At 41.0% G+C, this 13673-nt stretch overlaps 2 long non-coding RNA genes across 3 annotated transcripts; both read right to left on the minus strand.

The window, feature by feature from the left end:
* Positions 1–1874: 1874 nt before the first annotated feature.
* On the minus strand, positions 1875–3860 carry LOC141972516 (uncharacterized). 2 transcript variants are annotated; one of them, XR_012635402.1, is made up of 3 exons: positions 3472–3860; positions 2907–3002; positions 1875–2450 (listed from the first exon to the last, which is right to left on the minus strand). It is a non-coding gene; the product is annotated as an uncharacterized LOC141972516 (long non-coding RNA). The 2 variants fall into 2 exon arrangements; XR_012635401.1 differs by having other exon boundaries at positions 1875–3002.
* A 1347-nt stretch (positions 3861–5207) lies between these two features.
* On the minus strand, positions 5208–13627 carry LOC141972524 (uncharacterized). Its single transcript, XR_012635412.1, has 3 exons — positions 13472–13627; positions 7177–7295; positions 5208–5444 (listed from the first exon to the last, which is right to left on the minus strand). It is a non-coding gene; the product is annotated as an uncharacterized LOC141972524 (long non-coding RNA).
* Between the last annotated feature and the right edge of the window lie 46 nt (positions 13628–13673).

Here is a 13673-nt window from a genome sequence, read left to right on the forward strand (position 1 = left end):
TGGCCACCCCTCAGCAGTTGGTAGCGGCCCTGATCCAGTAGGGAAGGCTGGTGGCAAACAGAAGCATCGACAGCCAGAGTGCATGGCCAACTCTGCTCACACGTACTATGCTGGAGCTAGCAGGACTGGTGTCAGTAGGCCAGGCAAGCCTGCCACAGGGAAGCAGCCCTGCACAAGCTTCTGGTATGCAAGACAGCCATACCTCCTCTAGAAATGAACACAGACTCATCCTGTTCCCCTCAGCATCTCCCCAGAGGCACCTCCAGCTGAAGCAGGGTCAATACTCCTGAAAGGAGTACAGCTCCTCAAGAGACGGGCACCTGGTCAATGCTTTTCTGAAGCACCCTGATGGCCGGGTGTCCTTGATTTTATTTGGAAAGAAGAGTCCAGGGAGTTCTGAAGAACCCCAAACAGCCACACTTTTAGCTGTCTGAATTCCTCTGAAGGTCTGACTATCTCCCCAGGTGATATGGTAAATGAAAAACTGCTTTTGAACACTCTGCACACACTTAGTAGTTCAGTGCTACAGGTAAAATTTATCATAGCTTTAAAAAATTTTTCTAACCACCCTGAAAAGTCATTTCTAAGACCAAATCAGTTCACCAGCCTCATTTTCACAAGGTTGTTCATTGCATGCTCCCACATACTGACTTCTCAGTAAAGTCAATAGCATCCCAGGGTAGGCTCCTCTACCTGCCCCATATGTAATCCTTAACTAGTTCACCAGCACGGTATAAGAATTAGTGCATGATCTATGCAGTAATTATAACAGTGTGGCGTATTTCACTTGAATTTAGCCTAGTGAAATTTAGCTTTACTTATATTCATGTCTTATCTTCAAGCTTGTTTTCTGTGCCTGGTTATTTTTCACTGAGTTCAAATGCAAATAGATAAACCCTGTTTGCATTTCCTTCCGAAGGAGGAACGTGTTTATTTCCAGATTCTATACACATCCACCAGGAAAAGTCACACAGGACAACTAAGGTATTATTTTTGCTGTGTTCCTAGTTGGCTGAGCATAGTGGGTGTGATGTGGGTGATGTTAAAGGGAAGCCACTTTTCCTCCATTTCTCAACAGAGAGGCTGAGGGATTATTTTGTCCCAGTAAAAAGAAACAGCTACTGTTTGGATCTCAGTTTATGTAGCCCACAAGAGAGTGAAGAACTCAATAGAGGACAATCTCAGGCAAATAGGGCACGGTATCAGGGAGAAACATTCATCATTTCTGCAGGTAGTAGTCAAGCATAATCCATGTGTGAGCTCAAATGCAAATTCATGGGCAACAAAAAGCCTGCATGTTGAATATATATACAGTTCAAATACAAAGAACCAGATTATATCCAAATAAGTTTTATCTGAACATCTGACCTTAAGAACCAGCCTCAGTTAAGTGCTGGCAAACACCAAGATTTGGAAAGAAGTTAGGGGTGTTGCACTATTTTGAAAGCTCTGTTTTGAACCAGCTGTCATTACGAATGTCTGCTGGTACCCCGTCTTAGCATACAGCCTGTCACTGTTGAGCATAATGGGAATGAGCCAATGGAGTGTATTGAGCTAAGCTTTCTTGCATGTCTTTGTAGCTCAAATTATCCCTTCACGCAGCCATAACAGGTAAGCTTTGAATCTATTTATGCTACATTCTAATTGGTTCCATTTAATTTGTGTATATGTCTCTTATGTGTGTTTGTATATACATATATGCATATTTATATGCACATATGTACATTTGGACATCATTATTAAATGCAAATATGCATATTGTCACAGATTATTGCTATGTTCATCACAGATTCTTAGAGTACTTGGCTTTATTACACAATAAAACAACCATAGAAAGTTAATGCCTTCTTTAGAATAAATAAGGAACGCAGGACTCATTATACCATATATGTTTAATGGTTTGGACATCTCAGTGCCCACATGAAAGCAAGGAAACATATATTGCAATAGGCAGTATAATTATTTCAGCAAGGAACATCCATCCCACACTCCTAGAAATATGAGATTCAGCATCACGAGATCCTAGCATTATGTCATCAGCTGCATGAGTTTCACAGCTTATCTTTCTGATTTTATATTACAGAAGTAAACTCCAACAAAAATGTATAACACTGCCAATTTAACAGCATATTTATGTTAATACTAGCTGAAATGGTTTCAAGAAGGTGAATAGGATCAGCATTTTTGTACATATGTGTTCACTTACACATATATATGTGCATACACACACGCACACACATAAATGCATTCGTGTATGTGTGTGCACTATGTATATAAACTGTCCTTAGAGATTTTAGTATTTTAAAAGCTTGATTCTAAGTACATTAAACTTGAAAACAATGTTCCATACAGTTGACCAATTTAAAGAAGTCCCTGCTGGTGCACAGAAGACCAAGCTAGCTGGTATCCTTAAACATCATCAGATGAGGCTGCAGGTAGTCGAAACGTTCCTTAATGAAAATTTAAAGAGAGTAGATTAAAATTATCTTCCTCCAACCCAACAGAACAGAAAGGTAAAGACATTCAATTGCAAGCAAGATCTTATTTAGCACCAAAGGAATGGTTTTTGTCGATCAGAATTTATTGTCTGAAGTGAACAGCTAGGCTTGTGACTATGTATATAATTACTTTCTACAATGTACTCTCCTAATACTCAGATACAGTTCTGAAAGATGACGTCTTCCATAATTTTAGACTGTGATGTCCATGACCAAGAGTTAGAAAATCTCAACAGCAAAAAACATCTTTTCATCTGTTCTACTCCATCTCTTAACACAGTGAGAAATTAAATAAATCCATAATGACATGTATTCAGTTTTGAACTGCTAGGTTACCTGTTTTAATAGGGTTTTGTTGGCCAAAAGAGTAAGTAGCACCAGGGAAGTGGTTTGAGCAGAATACTCTACCTGTGTGTCTGTCCAGAGTGCTTGTAGCCTTCCCCTGAGCACCTCAGGAGGGTTTTTAGTGAGACGACATTGAGGGTGCTCAGCTCTATACCAGATCTGTCATTAGTTCAGAGAAATGCATCACATCTTTAAAATCTCATAACTAAAAAGGATACTGACAGGCAGGAGTGTGACAAGAGGACAGGAAGAATAACCAGGAGACTGAAAGGACTGATTTGTTTAGCTCATTTGAAATGAGCTAAATAGCTGCGGGTTGTCTTAATGCTAACTAACACAACATCACACTAGTTAAGAGATACTGAAGGAAAATAGCATCAATGAAGGAAAAGAAGGAGATTTACAAAGGGACATAACTAGGAGAAATATGATGATGTTAAGAAAGGAAAAAACACTTCTGACAAGCAGATACTCTAGGCAGCACAATCTCTCCCTGGGGACATGGCATCACTTAAGACATTTAATCTAGGCACACAAAACAACTGAAAATATGCCATAGGAAACAATCTCATGGTGTCAGGGAGCTGTACTGGGTGACCTAAAAGGTACATTGCTAATTTGTGTGCACCTGTTATCTGTGATTTTCCTTGCTTGTATGGCCAACTTATTGCTACTTGTGTGTATTTGGTTTCTCTGGGCCCAATCCAACTCATGCTGTAGTCAGAAGTTTCCGACAGAAGCAATAGGACCTCAATGTCTTTTCCATGTCTTTGCTGTTCTAAAAAGAAAAGAAAAGAAAAGAAAACAAAGCAAAACAAAACACACTCTACAAGAACTATTACTGTATATTGTGCATGCATCTAAACCAGATTGGTCCCTTAATGTTTCTTGGAAATTTAAACCTGTGTTTATCCTTAGAGATATCTGGGGAAAAGTACATTTGCTTTCATACAATGGAGCTAAAATGTTTGATAGAGAAGAAACTTACAGTTCATCTAAAAATAACTTCTGATGAAAAACTGCTTTGGTCACAGAAGAATTAAGAAAATTTTCTATACTAAACTAAAAAAAAATATATTACACAGAGATGGTAGAGATCTTTCTATTGCTAAAGCATAATGTAACTGACAAAAGAAGCAAGAAATTAATTCTGAACTCAAGACTGTAGTTTTCAAATAATTTTACCCAATATCTGAGTGTATATAATCATATGATGCCTAAATTCCAGATCACTTGCAGGTAGGGAATCACTATTTTGTGGTAGCTCAGTGTTTGCCCCTTGAGAGGCATAAATTTCTGTGTAAGTGGGGCTGAATGTTTGGGAGTTAGGGCCGTGTGTTGGTGTTGTCCGTATATTTAGCAGCTGATATTGTAAATCTTTAGAACACCATTTTCTGAAAATACTAAACAGACATTTTGGTAGCCAGTATTGAGCCTGTGGCTATACAGCTTCAGGCTGTGATCTTGTCAGCTTTTACAAGATAAGTAGGGTCAGGTAGGGTCAGCACTTGGATTGGTAACTCTAAGGAAAGGCAGTAGCTGCAGGAAGTATCATAGGCAATTGAATAGATATAACTGTTTTACCTGAGCCTTTTCTAATACTCTGATGAAGGCATAATGCCCACGTGTGGCACGACAGCAAGATCCTCACCCTCTGCAGTCATCAGATGCCTCATTTTCAAAGGGGTCTTCCCCTGACCTGGCATGGAGGTGTGTGGTACAGTAAACAGGAGACCACAGAACTTGGGTACCTCTTGCACGTGTCCACAGTCCTGGCTAAACAGCATGTAAATGCATGTTTCATCAGGAAAGGGGTACAGGTAAAAACCATTTCTGATATCTTTGGAGATGCTGGCAGCTCCAAATTTATAAAAAAAGACAAGTCTACTGAGCCAACACCTTGTACAACAACTTTGAGTCTCACATATTTCTACAGAAAGTACAGAAGAGCTGATAATGAAATCCTTGCCCAATGGTCTACACTGCCAAGAATTTTAAATCGTAAGTTAACCAATTTCTCCTCTAGAGTTCAAACAATAAATAAAATTCTATGTGAAAAATGGAGCCTTTTATTCCTTTGTCAAAATCTGATCAGAGTAAACTACAGATGTTAAAAGGCATCATAGTTCAAAGAATTAAAAAGAATCTTATGGGGTTTGTACGAAGAAAAGAGTTTTAGAGAATAATATGGAAAATATTATAATGCTATTATATAAATCAGTGGCACATCCTCACTTTGAATACAGTCTTCAAATTTGGTCACCTCATCCCTGAAAAAAGAAAGTAGAAATAGAACAAGTCCAGAGACTGGTAATAAAAATGATAAAAGTTACAAGGATGGGAAATTTCTTGAGAATAGATAAAGAACACAAGCACCAGCTTGTCTCTCAGGGAAGACTCACCTTCATGGGACTGCAAATCATACATGAACCCTCTCTGTAAACTTGGAATAAGCACTGTTGCCTGAGATAATCTAGATGTCCTTGGACCCTAGAAGTTCTGGAAGGCTTTGTGCCTTTGTATGAAGCAGACATTGCAGATACTTTCCTCAGTTTATCCTGTTGTCTTAGAGGCCCTTCAGTCACTGGAGGCCAACGTGACCTATGGACAGTGGACACGGCACAAAGCCACATGTTAGCAACACCTTTTTTCCTTTGCTGACTATATTCCAAACTCTTTTTTTTTTTGGGGTCTCAGTTTTAGAAACTTCACTTTTCCATAACTTTCTTTCACACTTTGGATGAGTTTTTCAGAAAAGCAGAGGTGATTCAGAGGTAAAAGTCCATTGACTTGCCTGGCAATCTTTTCAGTTAAATCACTTAGCTTCCTTGAAAATGTGCCATTTGTCTATTCAAATAGTGTCAGCCCCAAAGGACTTGCACAGTCTCCCTCACTTTGTGCGATGGGATCCCCAGGCTTCGTCAGAGCTCTACTTAAGCATGACTATAATATAAATAACATTTCATCCTCATGATCTTCCAACTTAATTAGCAGCAAAGGAAAAAAGAAAACCTTTCCTATCCTTGCAAGGTGAAACGAAGAGGTATCAAATTTCAAACGGATAAGAGGTATTGCTTTTCCAAACAATGTACAATTAATTAATGGAACTTGCTGCTGCACGGATAGTACTGAAAGAAACAGCATCATATTTGTAAATGAGGAGGCATTTTTAGGCATAAAAGCAAATCTTCACACAAAGTTCAGATTGGGGTAGCAATCAGTAGCATGTATTATGCAGAAAGTGAGATTAGATTATAATAATGGTTGCTCCTAGCCTTAAAAAAAAAAAAAAAAAAAATCTGTGAGAGTTTTACTAGCTGGTATTATGTAATAATGTCTAATTATCCCAGCAGTTCTTGGCATATGGCAGTCAATAGACAGCCAATACTCAGGAAGGCATCTTCGTTCATGGTAAACTGTTACAATGAAGCACGCAGTGAGGAGGGAGACTCTCCTTCTGTATTGTCAGGTATTGGCCTCTGCCAAAGTCAAGGCATTTTAGGACTGACCCATGCTAGTGCCTGCCAAAAGGCAGCCAGGAAAGAGTCCTACTACTCTCAGAGTAACTGCAGAGCATCAATGCACATCTACATATGGGAAGTGAGAGGCTGTCTAACCTACTGATGGACTATCAGGATAAGTATGGATTCCCACACTGGGTCTTCAGAGAATCAGGAAAGGCTAGGAGGCTTTACAAACTGTTGGCTGTTCACATCTATTTCTAAAGCTGGACAAATCCTTTCTCCTCCAACCCTCCGTAGGAATCCTGGAGGCAGCAGTCATATTCATGTTAGCATGGTGTGCCTTACAGCCCTGTCTGCAGATCAGGAAAAAGCAGACCAAGATCAATAAGATCTTGGGCAAAAGAGGTTTGGAGGAAGGTGAGGAAACCAAAGGCTCAATGACTGCAACTAGTCTTCTCTTTTGATCTATGTGACAGCACACCCTGGAGTCCCAGTGCCTCATCACACAGACCAGCATTCCTTCAGAGTGTCCCCAGTCCCTGTCTAAACCCAGAGTCATCCAGAGGAGCCTATGGAGACATAAGGTCCATCCTTAGCTGCAGATGGCTGAATTGTACAGCTGAACCTCAGAAGCAGGACAATGTTCCCCAGGGGTAGGTGTAGTCTATGGTACCTCTGGCACACTTTTCTACTTCAGATATCCTCAGATGGGGGCCAGAGGCCAGGAGATATCATTGGTCCTGGGAAATGTTACCTTACTGTGGTGATGCATGATAGATATCTGGTTCATCTCTGAACTGTTAAAAAGATGTTAATTCTAACAAGCTACCAACAGAATAGAGGCCCTTTTTTTCCATGATTACACTTACCTACAATTTCAGTGATCTTACAGGCCCCACAAGAAATCAGGGAGGATGTCTTCTAGGGAATAGCTGTGCTGGAGTGAGTTATAGGAAGTTGTTTCCGCCTTGTGGGTTGGAAAAGTTATCTACTAGGTGAAAAAAAGAAAATTAAAAAAAAAAAAAATTAAAAGGAGCATATCATCTCTTTACACTAGAGGTTTTACACTAGCAATGTGTACTTTTGTATAAAGACAGAGTATATACATAAAGTAAGCACAAAATGCACAAGCAGTCGTGATTCCAGGATGTTTGTAATAGCAAGTTAGACTGTAAATTATTTCTTTGGGGGGCAGAAAGCACAGTGGAAAAAATGTATATTATTCATAAAAATGATTGTCCTGTTCACTTGTATACCTCTGCAATTTATTCCGTAACAGCTTTTTACTTCAAAAAAATCACTAGCTAATGACATCTCAAACTTAAAAAAATCCACTTATTCACAACCCTGTCCCTGAGGGAATTCCCGTATGTTATCAGAAATTTTTCCAAAGATCATTAACAGATATTACAAACCAATTGAAACTGAGTATTTTCTTTGCAAATTACTTTTAACTTTAGAGCTATTGAAAAAAGACATTGAGTGATTTAATTTACTTAATCTGTCTACAGATTGCAGCTATGTGCATATCCTGTGATTGCATTTCCAACAGAAAGCATATATAACTATCCCTAATAGAGATATTTTTCTAAATTATCATACAAGATCAGTAAGATCTCTGAAGATATTAATGTTTACTTTTTCATTTAGAAAATTGCACTCAAGAAAGAAATGGGCACCTTTATTCTGTTGTTATCTTAGAAATAATAACACACCATAATACTTATTTTACCCGCTATTTTAATTAAAATTCCAATAATCATCATATCTGTATATCCTTTGAGAATATGTTCTACTGATTTTCCTGAAAAATCACTGTATTTTCATTAGGCTGTGAAGCCAATATTTTAGAAACACCTTATGCCGCAATGAGTATACCGAACAAGATCCTGTATCTTATGCCAATCCAAAACAGCTAAGTGTAGAGCAAGCTAATTCAGCAGAGGAGGGCTGGAGAAGGTATCTTATTCTCCACCTTATTGCCTTAAACTCCTCCCAGAGAACCTTATGCATATCAGCACCACTTCTACAGGAAGTATGGAAAATATCTTCCCCTATGAATATTTAGCTTGTAGCATCTTGGCTAGGGATCCTGCTTTCTTTGCAGGTAAGAGATAAGGGCTTGAACCCCCTGAAGCTCAGGTGGACTTCAGAGGAATTTACTCTGAATGACAGCGAAGACAGCTGCTGTACTTTGTGTACTGCTCAGTCCCAATTTCGTGTCACACGTGCTTGGCCAGGTCACTCTTTGAAGAGATGTGGGCAAAGCAATGCACAGTTTGACGAAACAAATCAGGATTAGCTGGTGAGAAGTTCAGCTCAGCTGAGCTGGTGGCCGTCTGGCCAAGAAGCATGAGCAGAAAAGGATGTTAGATGTCTTTAAATATTTGCAAAAATATGTGTGATGAATTTAGGGAGCGTGTGTATTGGGATCCTGGACTTGGACTTCTATATCCCATGTGAGTCTCAGTCATCTCCTGTTGTGGCTTTGGGCCTAGAGATGGCTATTCAGAGAATGACACAGATTTATCACAGCAAATAGATGCCCAAATGTCTTTTCATATCTTGTTTAAAATGGTGGGAGAAGCCAATTTTGAAACTGCCAGTAGTTGAAAAGATTATTCCCAGAGCTACCTGAGGTCCAAGTCTCTCCTGTGAATGTTGAGAGACCAGATATCTTTACAAATTTCCCACAGGGTTAACTTGACAGCTTGTTCCTTTCCACCATCCCGTGGTGGCAGGTGGGCATGAGAAAGGAGACAGGGTGGCTGCTATCGAGCAAGGAGTATCTGCACCGGTTATTGTTTTGGTTTTAACACATGCTGCACTCAGATAAATGCAAAGTGAGGACGGTACATTCTTCCTTTCTCCTGGTAAAGGTGCAGCCTCTCAAATTTGTCATGTTCCTGCTCTTTATTCACCCACATGACCTGCTCAAGACACTTCTCTAGTCATGATCCAAACCCCTAGTTTACAACCATAATAGCATTGCAGGTGTCAGTAACTGCCACTGTGAAATCCTACTGCTTTTTAGGATGCCCTCTTTTTAGAGGTGCCTCCCCCACCCTTCTGTCACACACGTGCAACTGGCATTACAGTGTCAGTTCAGATGGTGCACCCAGAAAGCCAGAGCCACAACACATTTGCCAGTGACTTTCACTTCACACTAGCAGCACAAGCTCTTGTGCATACCCGGCTCCAGGGATGAATCAGTTCAGTGATAGAGCATCCTCCTGCTCTTCTCCCCAGCCTTCCTCCCTCCCAGGTAGCTTGTGTTGCCTGTGTTTTAATACAATCAGCTGCCCCATGCTCTGGGTGCACTCTTCTGCATGGGGATTGGTGGCAGAAGCTACCACTGTGCCTCTGTCATGGGTGACCTGGACTTTCCACCTGCCGGCATCGGACTCTGCACCATCAGCTGCCAAACTGGCATGGCTCCACCAGCCATGGCAGCTGAGCACCTCTGTTGTCACTCAACACGGGACATCTCCGCGGAGTCTGATAACACATCTGCTAATTAATGCCAGTTGTGATCATTGGTCAGATCCTCAACTGGGATAAATTGACACGGTTCCATTTAAACCTGTGACAATTAGCAGCAGCTTAAAGCTGACCTGGTGGTTTTCTTCATAACGTGGATATACGTTGTTGAAAGTGAATAAAACCTACTAACTAATTGCATATAAACTACCAAACAATCAGAAAATGAAATGATTGTCGGTAACTCCCAGCCCAGGCCAAATTACAATAGTGACAAAGCAGCGATAGCCCCAGATGTGTTAACAACTCTCTGAGCTATCCAAGCTCCTTATAATAAAAATAATTAATAATAATAAATGTGCTTCTGGATACGTTCACCTTTCTGTAAGGAAAAACTAATGACTCTGTCTTTTAAAAAGGAGACTATCAGGAAATTCAAATATGATTCTATTAACTTGTAAGCATAGCATTTTACATTTCAACAACTGAACAGCTCAAATCTATTCTTGAATTCAATTTTTAAGTCTTATAAGCAAATCTGGTAATTGAAAAGGAACACTCCAAGAAATTTCTCGGGATTCTTTTTCTGCTGTTTGTTAAAATTTCAGTTCAAACAATACTTCCACCCTGTTAGGTTGTATCACCAGGCCTCTCAACCATATTAAGTAGAGCTGTAGCAGGTATTGCATCCTAACTAGAAGCAAGTAAGGCATTTCTAGAAATAAAGCAAAAGTTTGATAGGTTGTGTCAAAAGGAACTGCTGTTATTATTATAATTTATTATTTGTTAAGCACTGACAATGTGCTCAGTTCTGCTGATTAAGTTCTTCTGAGCAAGTTCTACTGATTAGCTTCTAAGGACAACACACTGTACTACAAAGAAGATATGTGACAGCTATCAAGACTTTTGCTTTCAAGGCTCACTTAGCAAAACAATTACATGCCAGTTATGCAGGTTTTATGAAAAAAAAAAGAGAGAGAAAATGCATAAACTGAGTAAATATCATGACTTTTGTGTTCACTAATTTTCCTACTCCAGATCTCTCAGTTCAGTACTGTTTGACAACCTCAAAGTTACACTGAGATTTGAGGAAGATCTAAAGCCTCATCCTTGCTTATATTCAGTTTTAAGTATCACGCTATATTAAAGGCAAGCACGAAGGTTTTATTGCTAGAATCTGTCTTTGGATTTGGGACTCACTCCTTGGGAAGGGCTGAATAGGGCCATCCCAAGACAGACCAGAATCTGAGCAACTTCAGACTCACACACACATTTTCTTCACGCCACAATGCAGATTGGATAGAGTTAGCCAGTGCTCCACTCGTAGGTGGTGACTGGACCCTAGAAAGACTTTTGGAGGTGTAGGTGCCAAAAGGGCACCTTTCCTGTTCTGCTGGGTCCTTGCTAGGCTACCAGGGCCCTTTCTCCAGCAGACCTGTCATTGAGTCTCTCCACCCTGAGCTATAGGTACATTTTTGCAGGGTATTAGGAGTTGGCATGTTGGGTTTGTGCTGTCTAGAACCACTGCGGCAATTCTATTCCTGAGAGACCAGGTGAACATTGTGCCAGTTTTACAACCACTTCAGCATGTAAAGGAATCACAGTTTCTCCCTCCACCCTTACCCTTAGACCATTTACATACAGTTTACCTCCAGTCTGGCAGATTCCCCAAACCAGGCATTTGACGGAAAAATAATGCATATACATCTGTGTGTCCATGGCAGAGGACAGAGCTGAGGACTGCTTTAAGAACTGCTAGCCAGATTTACATGTCAGGAGGGTACCAAACAGATATTGTCCCTCACACTGGCCTGGCAACACCTAGGCTTTCTAACCACAGCACTGCCAAAACTCCAGCTGTGCAGATGTTCTTAGAAGAAAAACTCCCTTTTGTCTGTCGCTATCCTCTAGCCTGCACACTTCCCTAAATCCTGCCAGCACACTTTTTTTTTAATAACTGTCAGAGAGAAGTGAGTTCTTATATAAATCCTTTGTGTGAAGATCAAACTGCGGGCATGTAGAACTATTATTTTTTTTAGGGGAAAATCTGCCCTAAAATAATCATTCCATGTTATCCCCACAGAGCGTCTGCGCTGCCTTTTAAAACGCGTCCAAGGCCACCCTCAAGACCAGACTCAACACTGGCAGGCAGAGGGCTGCAGCCGAAGTCTCCGTGCATGCAGGGAGGGCAGGGCATGGGCAGCCCAGGGCAGGACTGGGGTCAGGGGCAACACAGCTGGAAGGGGCCGTAATCTGAGTTGCTCCTTGCAGACAATGTCAGCCTTTGTACTGATAGAAACTTACAGGGCAAAGTGGGAGCCAGGCCCAGGCATGTGAAAAAGGTGTTTCTTTACCTAGACAGCTTGGACTCCTCAAGCATCCAGCTGGCAGAGCCTGAGGTTTCAGACAAATCTTGTAAATTAACATTAGTTTACTAACAGACCAAGGAGTGGAGGATTTGGCTGAGAAAACATAGGCTTTCATTCATAAACTCAGAAACCCTTGTAATGGAGAAAGGAGAATCAGCAAAAATGATCAGCTGATTACAGCACTATTAGGAAATTATTTTTTAAAATAACATCTAAGGAAGAAAGCCCCCAAATGACAGTAGAACAGTACTTTTAGGATCTATTTCAACGTGGCTTGTCTGGCAATTTAACAATTTGGTTACCGGCTAGAAAAATGACCAGGTATTAGGCATAGTGAAGACCCTATGTGTGACACCACGGAGTAGCATGACTCACTGTAGCAGCATACCTTTGGTAAAGCCCCCCTCTCTCCCTCTTTCACTCTTTCTGAGTCCTTTCTTTTCTGTGCTCCCAATTTTCCTGAATACAATACAGTCAGGGTTTTACACCCAGCCCTAATTTTCCCAGAAGGTGCAGCTCTTAAAAACCAGCACAGGTTCTTTTACTCAGGACCATAAAAACAGACTTGCACTCCAGTGCAACCATCTAAAAGATGGATGAACCAATTCCATTAAAATAAAAACATTCTACCTGTGCCCATCCCCCAGCAAAGTTTCAGCCAAAGCCAGAACTAAGCTCTAATCTACCCTTTATTAAAGTGGAGAAGAATCATCTTCCTTTTATTCCCCCATTCATTTTCTGCTGCTGTGATTTTCTGAATTTCAGGCAAGGCCATGACCAAGAGTTTCAGGGCCAAAAGGGGCTGGATGTGCCGTATTCCTGGCCCAAATGGAAGCAGGAAATACTAAACATCTTGCATGGAAGCCTGTTCTCATCAGGTTTATAGCCCAGCTTTTTCCATCAAAAGCAGTGAGGATGGTACAGACACAGTTCAGAAATGCATCCAAGCATATGGGAGTATATCTACACTAATCCTCCTTTTGAGCTTCATCCAGCACTAAATCAGAGCCACACCATAGAGAGGAATAATGCAATAACTTGTGGAAAAGCATGGTTCCTTTCTATTAGAATGGGGAAAATTAAACAACATGACTCACTTGTCTCCTTAAAAATTGTAGGAGGAATATTAGCAGCACAAAGCATGGCAGAGCCTGGAAAAAACAAAACTCAGGTACTGCCTTAACTTGCCGACCTTGTGGCCACAGTCCCCATGCACCGCAGGCTACATGTGAAGGGCAGTCAGCGCTGGGACAGTGGCACAGCACCACCAGCCTTGGAAGAGTAACACAATAACTGCACGGGCGACAAAACTCACCTGCGAGGCTGTGAAAACACCTGCTTGCAGAGTTAACCCATGTCATGCTCAGAGCACTGTGGCTGCAGACACTGCCTTGAGACGTCCCCTGAAAGCATCGCTGCATGAGTTCAGGGGAAGAAGGGGTGCATGGCCTTATTCTCCCAGTCAGAACACAGGGCGCTCTGTCTGTGGGAGGAAAAAGGCTCTGCTGAGCTCATCA

Source organism: Athene noctua, chromosome 1 (assembly GCF_965140245.1).
Source record: "Athene noctua chromosome 1, bAthNoc1.hap1.1, whole genome shotgun sequence".
Taxonomy (NCBI): Eukaryota; Metazoa; Chordata; class Aves; order Strigiformes; family Strigidae; genus Athene; species Athene noctua.